The sequence below is a fragment of the Pelodiscus sinensis genome, chromosome 8 (assembly GCF_052426305.1).
Source record: "Pelodiscus sinensis isolate ZL-2025 chromosome 8, ASM5242630v1, whole genome shotgun sequence".
Classification (NCBI taxonomy): Eukaryota; Metazoa; Chordata; order Testudines; family Trionychidae; genus Pelodiscus; species Pelodiscus sinensis.
In genome coordinates, this window is record NC_143059.1 from 1033353 (window position 1) to 1047011 (window position 13659).

General features: G+C 53.8%; 1 long non-coding RNA gene across 1 annotated transcript in view; it reads right to left on the reverse strand.

The window, feature by feature from the left end:
* Positions 1 to 2567: 2567 nt before the first annotated feature.
* LOC149523960 (uncharacterized) overlaps positions 2568 to 13659 on the reverse strand; it is a 28059-nt gene continuing 16967 nt past the window's right edge. The window contains exons 16-22 of the long non-coding RNA XR_016350132.1: positions 12673 to 13528; positions 11531 to 12386; positions 10389 to 11244; positions 9247 to 10102; positions 8105 to 8960; positions 6963 to 7818; positions 2568 to 6676 (exon numbers count right to left, since the gene is read on the reverse strand). This is a non-coding gene — a long non-coding RNA (uncharacterized LOC149523960). The remainder of the gene's footprint in view (positions 6677 to 6962; positions 7819 to 8104; positions 8961 to 9246; positions 10103 to 10388; positions 11245 to 11530; positions 12387 to 12672; positions 13529 to 13659) is intronic.

Genomic DNA, 13659 nt, shown 5'->3' on the forward strand with positions numbered 1-13659 from the left:
GTGAGGGCAGGGGCCTAGACTCAATGACCTCTAAAGGTCCCATCCAGATCTAGGAGATAATCTCACTACTATAATACATATATTATTAATAAAAGCAACTATCCCTAATCGACTGTGTCTTGAAGTGAATCCACACCCTGTTGGGCCCTGGCCCTGTGACTTGGCAGCTCCCAGAAACACCAGTGCTCCCCCAGCACAAAGAGCTCGAGGTGAGTCAATGGAAGAATCTTCATGTAAGTGAAGTACCGAGGGAGGACAGTGAATTTCCATGTGCTCTCACTCTGCATATCACTATCTGGCTTCCATCCCTAGCAATGGGCTCAGGGCAGCAGCTCCTTCTTTGCTCTCTGCCACAGGTCGGCCATTTCTTTCCATCCGCCCAATCCCTCTAGGGACAGAAAAAGACAATGAGAGAACACTTGGAAGGGAGGCCGCCACTCACGGTTGAAACAGACACACACAGATGCATCGCCTGGCTGCTGCTCACTGGAGAGCCCTTCTTTATTCCTCTCCAGCCTATCCAGGGCCTAAAACGCTGACCATGGAGGAGAAACTACAGTCCTCCCCCCTCACAGCACCCTCAGCTCACAACACCCTCGCCCTACCCAGAATGCTCTGGGCCTCTGAGGGAAGTGAGGATTGTTCAAAGGCACCATAATAGATGCCCAACTTAAATGTATACCCCACATTAAAAAACACAGTAAAAAACTCAAAAAGAGCCACTGTGGCTTAACAAGCAAGTAAAAGAAGCAGCGAGAGATAAAAAGGCATCTTTTAAAAAGTGGAAGTCAAATCCTAGTGAGGAAAATAGAAAGGAGCATATACACTGCCAAATTAAGTGTAAAAATGTAATAAGAGGCGTCTGAAGAACAGCTAGCCAAAAACTCAAAGGCTACGTCTACACCGCAGAGTAAGAACAGCCGTTCTTGCACAAACACTTGCGGAGCATCTATAGTGCACATGTGTTCTTGTTCAAGTAAGTTTACAGTAAAGCGTCAGAAAAGAGGTTTTTTTGCACAAGAGTTATTCCTCTCCCCACAAGGAATAAGCCCTCTTACGCAAGAGCTCTTGCCCAAGAAGGCAGTGTAGACAGGCAATAGGAGTTTCTTGCGCAAGAAACCCTTATAATTAAAATTGCCATCAGAGCTTTCTTGCACAATAGAGCGTCCACACAGCCATGGATGCTCTTGTGCAAAAGCACATTTCTTGCCGCAAAAGCATATGGCAGTGTGAACGTGCTCTTCCGCAAGTACTTTTGCACAAGAACTCATGTGCAAATCAGTTCTTGTGCTAAAAGCCTGCAGTGTAGACGTAGCCAAAAGGTATTTAAAAAATATTTTGTTATACATCAGAAGCAGGAAGCCTGCTAAACAGTCAGTGTGGCCCCTGGACGATCGAGATACAAAAGGAGCACTTGATCGTCTTTAAGTCATTGCGGAAAAACTAAATAGATTCTTTGCCTTAGGTTTGGGAATGTCCTTAACATCCTCAGCAGTGAAGACTGAGCCGTCCTTTGTAGGTGACAAATCTGAGGAATTGTCACAGTCTTAAGTGTCATTAGAGGTGGCTTTGGAACTAATTGATAAACTTAACAGTAACAAGTCACCGGGACAAGACGGCATTCACCCAAGAGTTCTGAAAGAACTCAAATGTGAAATTGTGGCACTATTAACTCTGGTTTGTAACCCAGCCTTTAAAACAGCTTCTGTACCCAATGACTGGAAGATAGTTAATGTAACGCCAATATTTAAAAAGGGCTCTAGAGGCGATTCCAGGAATAGCAGATCAGTACGTCTAACGTCAGTACCATGCAAATTAGTTGAAACAATAGTAAAGAATAACATTGTCAGACTCACAGAAGAACATAATTTGTTGGGCAAAAGTCAACATGGTTTCTGCAAAGGGAAATCATGTCTTACTAATCTATTAGTGCTGTAGTGTACACATACCCTAATTCGAACTAAGCTAATTCGAACTAGCGCAGCTAGACTTAAAAACTAGTTCGCATTAGCATTTTGCTAATTCAAACTAGCGCGTCCACACAGAGTGGACCCTGAACTGGGGTTAAAGCTGGCCGGAAGCAGTACCGGCAGGGCATCACATGAGGACTTAGAGAGTGGAGCTGCTGTCTCAGGCTAGCCGAGGGCTGTGCTTAAAGGGTCCCGACCCCTACCCTGGACAGACAGTTCTCAGGGGGTTTCCCGCTTGCAAACCAGTTCTGGCTTGGAGTGCCCTGAGTGCCCACACTCGGCACATCACAGCACTCGGCCATCAGCCCGGATGCACTTGCTGCAGGCTGCCATATGGGGAGAGGGGTCAATCGGGGGGCTGCAGGAGAGTTTCCACCCCGAGGAGCCCGCAGAGCCACCCCAGTCCTCCCCATTGGGGGCTCGTGCCCCATTCCTCCCTCACCTCCTTCCACTTACCCCTCCCTAGCCCCCCTTCCTGATGTCCTTTATTTTGTACATGTGTGGTCAAAAATAGAAACTCTCTTTATTGAACAAAACTGGGTGATTTCGGTAACCGGGTTTGGTTCTTTAAAGGATTTGAAACCACAGAGAGAGGAATACTTCTTTTTAGGGTCAAACAAAGATTATTTATTTTTTCTATTTACTTTATAATCAATTTTCCATTTAAATCAATTCACTATTTTTAATTTTTTTAAGACAATGTAATATACAAAGAAAAAGTAGAAAAACAGTACAGTTAAAAATAACAAGAAATAATAACTTCTCCTACTGATATACCCTCCTGAGTTACCTTTAAAAAATTTATGGAGTTAACAGTTATATAATACTCACGTTAAGAAAGATAGAAGCATTGCTTAGATTCAGGAGAGATTCTTTTCTTTATGTTTTTCTTTTCTTTGGATTTTTCGTTGCAACTTACGACCGGTATTCGTTCCCCTTTCGGAGCTTATGTGCGGCAGCGAGATTCAGCGCCGGGGAGGGAGCCCTGGTTGATCAGACCTGGCTTTTCGGATTCGCAACCCGTCCGCTCATGGTCTGTTTCAGCCCACCTTATCTACCCTGTTTCGGTATTTTGGTATCCTCCACTCGCCTGACAATTGCTGACGTTAGATTTTTGTTGTCTCATTCTGCCCTTACAAAAAACTTTCGTCTGCTCCATTTGGGGTAATCAGCACTTTGTTGCATACTGCTGTCTGGTTGACCAACAATAACCCCGCTTTTAGGGAAGTAAGTAACTCAATCAAATTTTGTTTTTATTTTTATCTCCTGTATCTGACAATGCTGCCTTTCCTTTCCACTTACAATTAAACTGGTACTCATTTGACATATTCTGGGTAGGCCTCAATACCTTCCTTTCACAGGTGAGACTGGGAAAAGGAGCTGGGAGAGGGGAAGAGAGAGGCTGGGAGAGGGGAGGGCAACTACAATGATGAGGGGTTTGAAACAGGTCCCATATGAAGAGAGGATAAAGAGACTGGGACTTTTCAGCTTAGAAAAGAGGAGACGGAGGGGGGATATGATAGCGGTCTATAAAAGCAAGAGTGGTGTGGAGAGGGTGCATACAGAAAAGTTCTTCATTAGTTCCCATAATAGAAGGACTAGAGGACACCAAAGGAAAGGAATGGGTAGCAGGCTTCAAACGAATAACAGAAAGTTCTTCACAAAGCAAATAGTCAACCTGTGGAACTCCTTGCTGCAGGAGGCTGTGAAGGCTAGAACTATAACAAAGTTTACAGAGAAGTGAGATAAAGTCATGGAGGTTGGGTCCATGGAGTGCTATTAGCTAGGGGGTAGGAACGGTGTCCCTGGCCTCTGTTTGTGGAAGGCTGGAGATGGATGGCACGAGACAAATGGCTTGGTCATTGTCTTCGGTCCATACCCTCCGGGGTACCTAGTGTTGGCCACTGTCGGCAGACAGGGCACTGGGCTAGATGGACCTTTGGTCTGACCCAGTACGGCCATTCTAAGCTCAGGGCCGGGGGTCTCACTGGACCACCCTGATTTTCATGCACACCTGCTCCTGGGTGGCCAGGCTGGCAGCTCTCCTGCCCTAGACGGCCACTTTCCTGTGCCTAGTGCGGAGGTCGTGGACGAGGTCCACGATGTCTGCACTAGACCAGGTGGGCGCCCGCCTCTTGCGGTCCCGGGCAGGCTCCCGGGAGCTGCCAACCTGGTCCCGGGAAGAGGCGGAGGGCTGGGTGGCAGCAGGTGGCTGGCTCGAGCTGTGCCAGGTGCAGGGTCTGCTGGCTGGGACCTGCAGCAGCCTCGTATGAACAAACACTAACCCACAGAAGAACCATCGCTGACAATCATGCTACGGACACAGTGGTCCTTCCAACGCCTGCCGCCCTCTCCAACCCTTCCACAACACGGCCATTCCAGCACGAGACACCGACTGGACACCAACAGATCAACTGGACATAGATCCCCCCCAACATGGGGACACTCACCCCATTCCACTCATCCTCCATGCACTGGAGTCCAAGCCAGAGAGATGCACAAACACCACCCACCCCACTTCCTGGGGAGTGAAACAACACCAGGGCTGTGTCCAGACTCAGGGGTTTTTTCGAAAAAAGTAGCCTAGACTGCAGCTGCGTTCTTTCAGGCAAACGGCCACGCCCCCGGCGCCCGACAACCTAAAAAGGTTGGGGACCACTGGTCTAGCAACTCTCATTCGTATTCCATCCTATGATGGGAGCAGACTCTGACAAATGACTCTTTTCCCCTTGCTACTAAACCTAGAATACAGAGGAGAGGCAGAAAGTAAGCATCTCAGATAGCACTATCCTGTATCCTCTTTCCTTGCATTCAACACGTCTCAGGCACTGACACCACCTCCCACTACCAGAGCAGGACTACAACTACAATTGAGCCCTTTGCACGTACATGCAATATAGTCACTTTGCAAAGCAGACTATTGTCTGTGCCCTCGATTCAATTCCAGAGAGCCCTGTGCTGAAAGAAGTAGCGACACTGTGAAAAATCCTAGAGCGAGTACAGACGAACAATTCAAAACCTAATCTTTTGCTCTCAGCCAGTTACAAGGAAGGCACATATGAAGAATTCTTAGCTGTCACCTTAGAAGAATGTCCAGGCTGCTTTCAGCCTCTTCTGCCAGCTTCTCCTCTGTCATGGTTCCTGAATTCACTCCTCTGCAAGCGCAGCAGAAAACCCCAGCATAAACTACACTACACTGAGCTCCATCGCTCTGGGAATTCTTCCCTTGGTCCCAGCACCCCTTGCCCTCCTATGTCAGGCTCACAACAAGAACAATATCTGAGTAAACCATGACCCAGCTCCACTCCTGCATGCTCTGCCTTGCACGACTGCCATACCTGCAACTTTCCCGTTGGCTGCCGAGACCTCACTGCTTAGGATGCTTGCCTAGAATGCCAGGAAGCATCCTGTAGACAGCAGAAGCAGAGGAAAGAAAAAGAAAAGGACACACAGAAACAGACAGAGAGAACGTATTGTCCCCGCTTTGAACATGCTCCCTGCCTCGTTCTTCTCAATATCTTTCCATCCTTTCACAGGAGGACACTGAGGTGGTTGACTTCATGGGGGGAAAACAAACAAGTTTGTGTCTCAGAATGCAAGGACGCCTCATCGCGTCTTCTTCCATCAAACACATCGCAGCCTGCCACCACGTGCAGCCCCTTCCCGCTGCCATTGCAGAAATAGAACTATAAAGGAATCCGTTGAGTTGATTTCCAAAACAGTCACCACGAAGAGCCGACGAGGGTCCCTTCACCAGTCCCCAAGCCACCAGGCTCCATACCCCAAAAGGAAGCTCTCTGCCTCAGAAGAAACCTACTGCCAGGACGGTTGAAGATTTCAAAGCACGCACCTCTTACTCGCACAGAGCCATGGGAAGGCCGAACGCAGAGGATCCTTCACGCGTCCCGAGAGTCACGTACAGGCTGCTCAAGCCAATCTTGGACGATTTCTTCTCTGGCCGTGGCCCCGCACCGATTCCTCTGCAAGCGGGGCAGAAAAAGCCCAGCGTGAGCTCGCGCTCACTGAGGTCCGTGGCTGCGGGAATTCTATCCTTTAGCCCTTTTACCCCTCTCCCCTTGCAATCGGGCCCACTACAGGAACGCTGAGTCAGGCAGCCGTGACACACCACCGCTCTCCCTTGCGCGACTGCCGTACCTGCATGATTCCCGTTGGCTCCCGAGACCTTAACCCGGTGGCGATGCTCACCTGGAATGCCTGCAAGTGTCCTGTAGAAGGACACGGCAGAAGCAGAGCAAGGACAAAGACACGGACACAAAGAGACAGACAGAACGTATTGGCCAATACGAGAGAGCAACAAGCGAGAAACGCACGAGAGGCAAGAAAAACCTTACCGCCGGGCGTCTTCTTCCTCGATCCCAGCATCTCCTGAGACGGACACTGTGTTCCAGAGAAACCAGCACATCTCACAAACGGGAGCCCGATTCCTCCCACAACCAAGACAGCCCCTGGGGAACCTCAGCTCGGCCTCGCTGTCTAAGCAATCGGGGCTTCCCTTCCCACAACCAGGCGGGCCGTAAGCCGACAGATTCCCAAACCGGTCACTTATCTCCGTCATAGCGATGGCTGCTCCGCTCCCAGCCCGACGGTTCTCGCCTCGCTTCGAGCAAGCTCCTCAGCTCGCTGTTCTCCTTTTCTTTCCATCCCCAGACGGGAGGACACCGGGACGGGTGACTTCTTATCGCTTGCTACCCAACCCAGCAAAGGGGGAAAAAACAAACAAACAATTTAGGTTTCAGTCAGCAAGGACGCGGCATCGCTTCTACTCCCCTATAACGCACCGCAGCCTCCCACCATCGGCCACTCTTTCCCGCCGCCACCGCAGGAACACGGAGAGAAAGGAGGCCTTGAGTCTGTATCCGCACTCTGTTGAACCGACTGCTGCCCTCTCACCAGTCCCCGTGCCCCAGCAGGAACCCCTCTGCCTCAGAAGAAACCTACTGCCAGGACGCTTGAAGATTTCAAAGCACGCACCTCTTACTCGCACAGAGCCATGGGAAGGCCGAACGCAGAGGATCCTTCACGCGTCCCGAGAGTCACGTACAGGCTGCTCAAGCCAATCTCGGACGATTTCTTCTCTGGCCGTGGCCCCGCACCGATTCCTCTGCAAGCGGGGCAGAAAAAGCCCAGCGTGAGCTCGCGCTCACTGAGGTCCGTGGCTGCGGGAATTCTATCCTTTAGCCCTTTTACCCCTCTCCCCTTGCAATCGGGCCCACTACAGGAACGCTGAGTCAGGCAGCCGTGACACACCACCGCTCTCCCTTGCGCGACTGCCGTACCTGCATGATTCCCGTTGGCTCCCGAGACCTTAACCCGGTGGCGATGCTCACCTGGAATGCCTGCAAGTGTCCTGTAGAAGGACACGGCAGAAGCAGAGCAAGGACAAAGACACGGACACAAAGAGACAGACAGAACGTATTGGCCAATACGAGAGAGCAACAAGAGAGAAACGCACGAGAGGCAAGAAAAACCTTACCGCCGGGCGTCTTCTTCCTCGATCCCAGCATCTCCTGAGACGGACACTGTGTTCCAGAGAAACCAGCACATCTCACAAACGGGAGCCCCATTCCTCCCACAACCAAGACAGCCCCTGGGGAACCTCAGCTCGGCCTCGCTGTCTAAGCAATCGGGGCTTCCCTTCCCACAACCAGGCGGGCCGTAAGCCGACAGATTCCCAAACCGGTCACTTATCTCCGTCATAGCGATGGCTGCTCCGCTCCCAGCCCGACGGTTCTCGCCTCGCTTCGAGCAAGCTCCTCAGCTCGCTGTTCTCCTTTTCTTTCCATCCCCAGACGGGAGGACACCGGGACGGGTGACTTCTTATCGCTTGCTACCCAACCCAGCAAAGGGGGAAAAAACAAACAAACAATTTAGGTTTCAGTCAGCAAGGACGCGGCATCGCTTCTACTCCCCTATAACGCACCGCAGCCTCCCACCATCGGCCACTCTTTCCCGCCGCCACCGCAGGAACACGGAGAGAAAGGAGGCCTTGAGTCTGTATCCGCACTCTGTTGAACCGACTGCTGCCCTCTCACCAGTCCCCGTGCCCCAGCAGGAACCCCTCTGCCTCAGAAGAAACCTACTGCCAGGACGCTTGAAGATTTCAAAGCACGCACCTCTTACTCGCACAGAGCCATGGGAAGGCCGAACGCAGAGGATCCTTCACGCGTCCCGAGAGTCACGTACAGGCTGCTCAAGCCAATCTCGGACGATTTCTTCTCTGGCCGTGGCCCCGCACCGATTCCTCTGCAAGCGGGGCAGAAAAAGCCCAGCGTGAGCTCGCGCTCACTGAGGTCCGTGGCTGCGGGAATTCTATCCTTTAGCCCTTTTACCCCTCTCCCCTTGCAATCGGGCCCACTACAGGAACGCTGAGTCAGGCAGCCGTGACACACCACCGCTCTCCCTTGCGCGACTGCCGTACCTGCATGATTCCCGTTGGCTCCCGAGACCTTAACCCGGTGGCGATGCTCACCTGGAATGCCTGCAAGTGTCCTGTAGAAGGACACGGCAGAAGCAGAGCAAGGACAAAGACACGGACACAAAGAGACAGACAGAACGTATTGGCCAATACGAGAGAGCAATAGGAGAGAAACGCACGAGAGGCAAGAAAAACCTTACCGCCGGGCGTCTTCTTCCTCGATCCCAGCATCTCCTGAGACGGACACTGTGTTCCAGAGAAACCAGCACATCTCACAAACGGGAGCCCCATTCCTCCCACAACCAAGACAGCCCCTGGGGAACCTCAGCTCGGCCTCGCTGTCTAAGCAATCGGGGCTTCCCTTCCCACAACCAGGCGGGCCGTAAGCCGACAGATTCCCAAACCGGTCACTTATCTCCGTCATAGCGATGGCTGCTCCGCTCCCAGCCCGACGGTTCTCGCCTCGCTTCGAGCAAGCTCCTCAGCTCGCTGTTCTCCTTTTCTTTCCATCCCCAGACGGGAGGACACCGGGACGGGTGACTTCTTATCGCTTGCTACCCAACCCAGCAAAGGGGGAAAAAACAAACAAACAATTTAGGTTTCAGTCAGCAAGGACGCGGCATCGCTTCTACTCCCCTATAACGCACCGCAGCCTCCCACCATCGGCCACTCTTTCCCGCCGCCACCGCAGGAACACGGAGAGAAAGGAGGCCTTGAGTCTGTATCCGCACTCTGTTGAACCGACTGCTGCCCTCTCACCAGTCCCCGTGCCCCAGCAGGAACCCCTCTGCCTCAGAAGAAACCTACTGCCAGGACGCTTGAAGATTTCAAAGCACGCACCTCTTACTCGCACAGAGCCATGGGAAGGCCGAACGCAGAGGATCCTTCACGCGTCCCGAGAGTCACGTACAGGCTGCTCAAGCCAATCTCGGACGATTTCTTCTCTGGCCGTGGCCCCGCACCGATTCCTCTGCAAGCGGGGCAGAAAAAGCCCAGCGTGAGCTCGCGCTCACTGAGGTCCGTGGCTGCGGGAATTCTATCCTTTAGCCCTTTTACCCCTCTCCCCTTGCAATCGGGCCCACTACAGGAACGCTGAGTCAGGCAGCCGTGACACACCACCGCTCTCCCTTGCGCGACTGCCGTACCTGCATGATTCCCGTTGGCTCCCGAGACCTTAACCCGGTGGCGATGCTCACCTGGAATGCCTGCAAGTGTCCTGTAGAAGGACACGGCAGAAGCAGAGCAAGGACAAAGACACGGACACAAAGAGACAGACAGAACGTATTGGCCAATACGAGAGAGCAAGAAGAGAGAAACGCACGAGAGGCAAGAAAAACCTTACCGCCGGGCGTCTTCTTCCTCGATCCCAGCATCTCCTGAGACGGACACTGTGTTCCAGAGAAACCAGCACATCTCACAAACGGGAGCCCCATTCCTCCCACAACCAAGACAGCCCCTGGGGAACCTCAGCTCGGCCTCGCTGTCTAAGCAATCGGGGCTTCCCTTCCCACAACCAGGCGGGCCGTAAGCCGACAGATTCCCAAACCGGTCACTTATCTCCGTCATAGCGATGGCTGCTCCGCTCCCAGCCCGACGGTTCTCGCCTCGCTTCGAGCAAGCTCCTCAGCTCGCTGTTCTCCTTTTCTTTCCATCCCCAGACGGGAGGACACCGGGACGGGTGACTTCTTATCGCTTGCTACCCAACCCAGCAAAGGGGGAAAAAACAAACAAACAATTTAGGTTTCAGTCAGCAAGGACGCGGCATCGCTTCTACTCCCCTATAACGCACCGCAGCCTCCCACCATCGGCCACTCTTTCCCGCCGCCACCGCAGGAACACGGAGAGAAAGGAGGCCTTGAGTCTGTATCCGCACTCTGTTGAACCGACTGCTGCCCTCTCACCAGTCCCCGTGCCCCAGCAGGAACCCCTCTGCCTCAGAAGAAACCTACTGCCAGGACGCTTGAAGATTTCAAAGCACGCACCTCTTACTCGCACAGAGCCATGGGAAGGCCGAACGCAGAGGATCCTTCACGCGTCCCGAGAGTCACGTACAGGCTGCTCAAGCCAATCTCGGACGATTTCTTCTCTGGCCGTGGCCCCGCACCGATTCCTCTGCAAGCGGGGCAGAAAAAGCCCAGCGTGAGCTCGCGCTCACTGAGGTCCGTGGCTGCGGGAATTCTATCCTTTAGCCCTTTTACCCCTCTCCCCTTGCAATCGGGCCCACTACAGGAACGCTGAGTCAGGCAGCCGTGACACACCACCGCTCTCCCTTGCGCGACTGCCGTACCTGCATGATTCCCGTTGGCTCCCGAGACCTTAACCCGGTGGCGATGCTCACCTGGAATGCCTGCAAGTGTCCTGTAGAAGGACACGGCAGAAGCAGAGCAAGGACAAAGACACGGACACAAAGAGACAGACAGAACGTATTGGCCAATACGAGAGAGCAATAGGAGAGAAACGCACGAGAGGCAAGAAAAACCTTACCGCCGGGCGTCTTCTTCCTCGATCCCAGCATCTCCTGAGACGGACACTGTGTTCCAGAGAAACCAGCACATCTCACAAACGGGAGCCCCATTCCTCCCACAACCAAGGCAGCCCCTGGGGAACCTCAGCTCGGCCTCGCTGTCTAAGCAATCGGGGCTTCCCTTCCCACAACCAGGCGGGCCGTAAGCCGACAGATTCCCAAACCGGTCACTTATCTCCGTCATAGCGATGGCTGCTCCGCTCCCAGCCCGACGGTTCTCGCCTCGCTTCGAGCAAGCTCCTCAGCTCGCTGTTCTCCTTTTCTTTCCATCCCCAGACGGGAGGACACCGGGACGGGTGACTTCTTATCGCTTGCTACCCAACCCAGCAAAGGGGGAAAAAACAAACAAACAATTTAGGTTTCAGTCAGCAAGGACGCGGCATCGCTTCTACTCCCCTATAACGCACCGCAGCCTCCCACCATCGGCCACTCTTTCCCGCCGCCACCGCAGGAACACGGAGAGAAAGGAGGCCTTGAGTCTGTATCCGCACTCTGTTGAACCGACTGCTGCCCTCTCACCAGTCCCCGTGCCCCAGCAGGAACCCCTCTGCCTCAGAAGAAACCTACTGCCAGGACGCTTGAAGATTTCAAAGCACGCACCTCTTACTCGCACAGAGCCATGGGAAGGCCGAACGCAGAGGATCCTTCACGCGTCCCGAGAGTCACGTACAGGCTGCTCAAGCCAATCTCGGACGATTTCTTCTCTGGCCGTGGCCCCGCACCGATTCCTCTGCAAGCGGGGCAGAAAAAGCCCAGCGTGAGCTCGCGCTCACTGAGGTCCGTGGCTGCGGGAATTCTATCCTTTAGCCCTTTTACCCCTCTCCCCTTGCAATCGGGCCCACTACAGGAACGCTGAGTCAGGCAGCCGTGACACACCACCGCTCTCCCTTGCGCGACTGCCGTACCTGCATGATTCCCGTTGGCTCCCGAGACCTTAACCCGGTGGCGATGCTCACCTGGAATGCCTGCAAGTGTCCTGTAGAAGGACACGGCAGAAGCAGAGCAAGGACAAAGACACGGACACAAAGAGACAGACAGAACGTATTGGCCAATACGAGAGAGCAATAGGAGAGAAACGCACGAGAGGCAAGAAAAACCTTACCGCCGGGCGTCTTCTTCCTCGATCCCAGCATCTCCTGAGACGGACACTGTGTTCCAGAGAAACCAGCACATCTCACAAACGGGAGCCCCATTCCTCCCACAACCAAGGCAGCCCCTGGGGAACCTCAGCTCGGCCTCGCTGTCTAAGCAATCGGGGCTTCCCTTCCCACAACCAGGCGGGCCGTAAGCCGACAGATTCCCAAACCGGTCACTTATCTCCGTCATAGCGATGGCTGCTCCGCTCCCAGCCCGACGGTTCTCGCCTCGCTTCGAGCAAGCTCCTCAGCTCGCTGTTCTCCTTTTCTTTCCATCCCCAGACGGGAGGACACCGGGACGGGTGACTTCTTATCGCTTGCTACCCAACCCAGCAAAGGGGGAAAAAACAAACAAACAATTTAGGTTTCAGTCAGCAAGGACGCGGCATCGCTTCTACTCCCCTATAACGCACCGCAGCCTCCCACCATCGGCCACTCTTTCCCGCCGCCACCGCAGGAACACGGAGAGAAAGGAGGCCTTGAGTCTGTATCCGCACTCTGTTGAACCGACTGCTGCCCTCTCACCAGTCCCCGTGCCCCAGCAGGAACCCCTCTGCCTCAGAAGAAACCTACTGCCAGGACGCTTGAAGATTTCAAAGCACGCACCTCTTACTCGCACAGAGCCATGGGAAGGCCGAACGCAGAGGATCCTTCACGCGTCCCGAGAGTCACGTACAGGCTGCTCAAGCCAATCTCGGACGATTTCTTCTCTGGCCGTGGCCCCGCACCGATTCCTCTGCAAGCGGGGCAGAAAAAGCCCAGCGTGAGCTCGCGCTCACTGAGGTCCGTGGCTGCGGGAATTCTATCCTTTAGCCCTTTTACCCCTCTCCCCTTGCAATCGGGCCCACTACAGGAACGCTGAGTCAGGCAGCCGTGACACACCACCGCTCTCCCTTGCGCGACTGCCGTACCTGCATGATTCCCGTTGGCTCCCGAGACCTTAACCCGGTGGCGATGCTCACCTGGAATGCCTGCAAGTGTCCTGTAGAAGGACACGGCAGAAGCAGAGCAAGGACAAAGACACGGACACAAAGAGACAGACAGAACGTATTGGCCAATACGAGAGAGCAATAGGAGAGAAACGCACGAGAGGCAAGAAAAACCTTACCGCCGGGCGTCTTCTTCCTCGATCCCAGCATCTCCTGAGACGGACACTGTGTTCCAGAGAAACCAGCACATCTCACAAACGGGAGCCCCATTCCTCCCACAACCAAGGCAGCCCCTGGGGAACCTCAGCTCGGCCTCGCTGTCTAAGCAATCGGGGCTTCCCTTCCCACAACCAGGCGGGCCGTAAGCCGACAGATTCCCAAACCGGTCACTTATCTCCGTCATAGCGATGGCTGCTCCGCTCCCAGCCCGACGGTTCTCGCCTCGCTTCGAGCAAGCTCCTCAGCTCGCTGTTCTCCTTTTCTTTCCATCCCCAGACGGGAGGACACCGGGACGGGTGACTTCTTATCGCTTGCTACCCAACCCAGCAAAGGGGGAAAAAACAAACAAACAATTTAGGTTTCAGTCAGCAAGGACGCGGCATCGCTTCTACTCCCCTATAACGCACCGCAGCCTCCCACCATCGGCCACTCTTTCCCGCCGCCA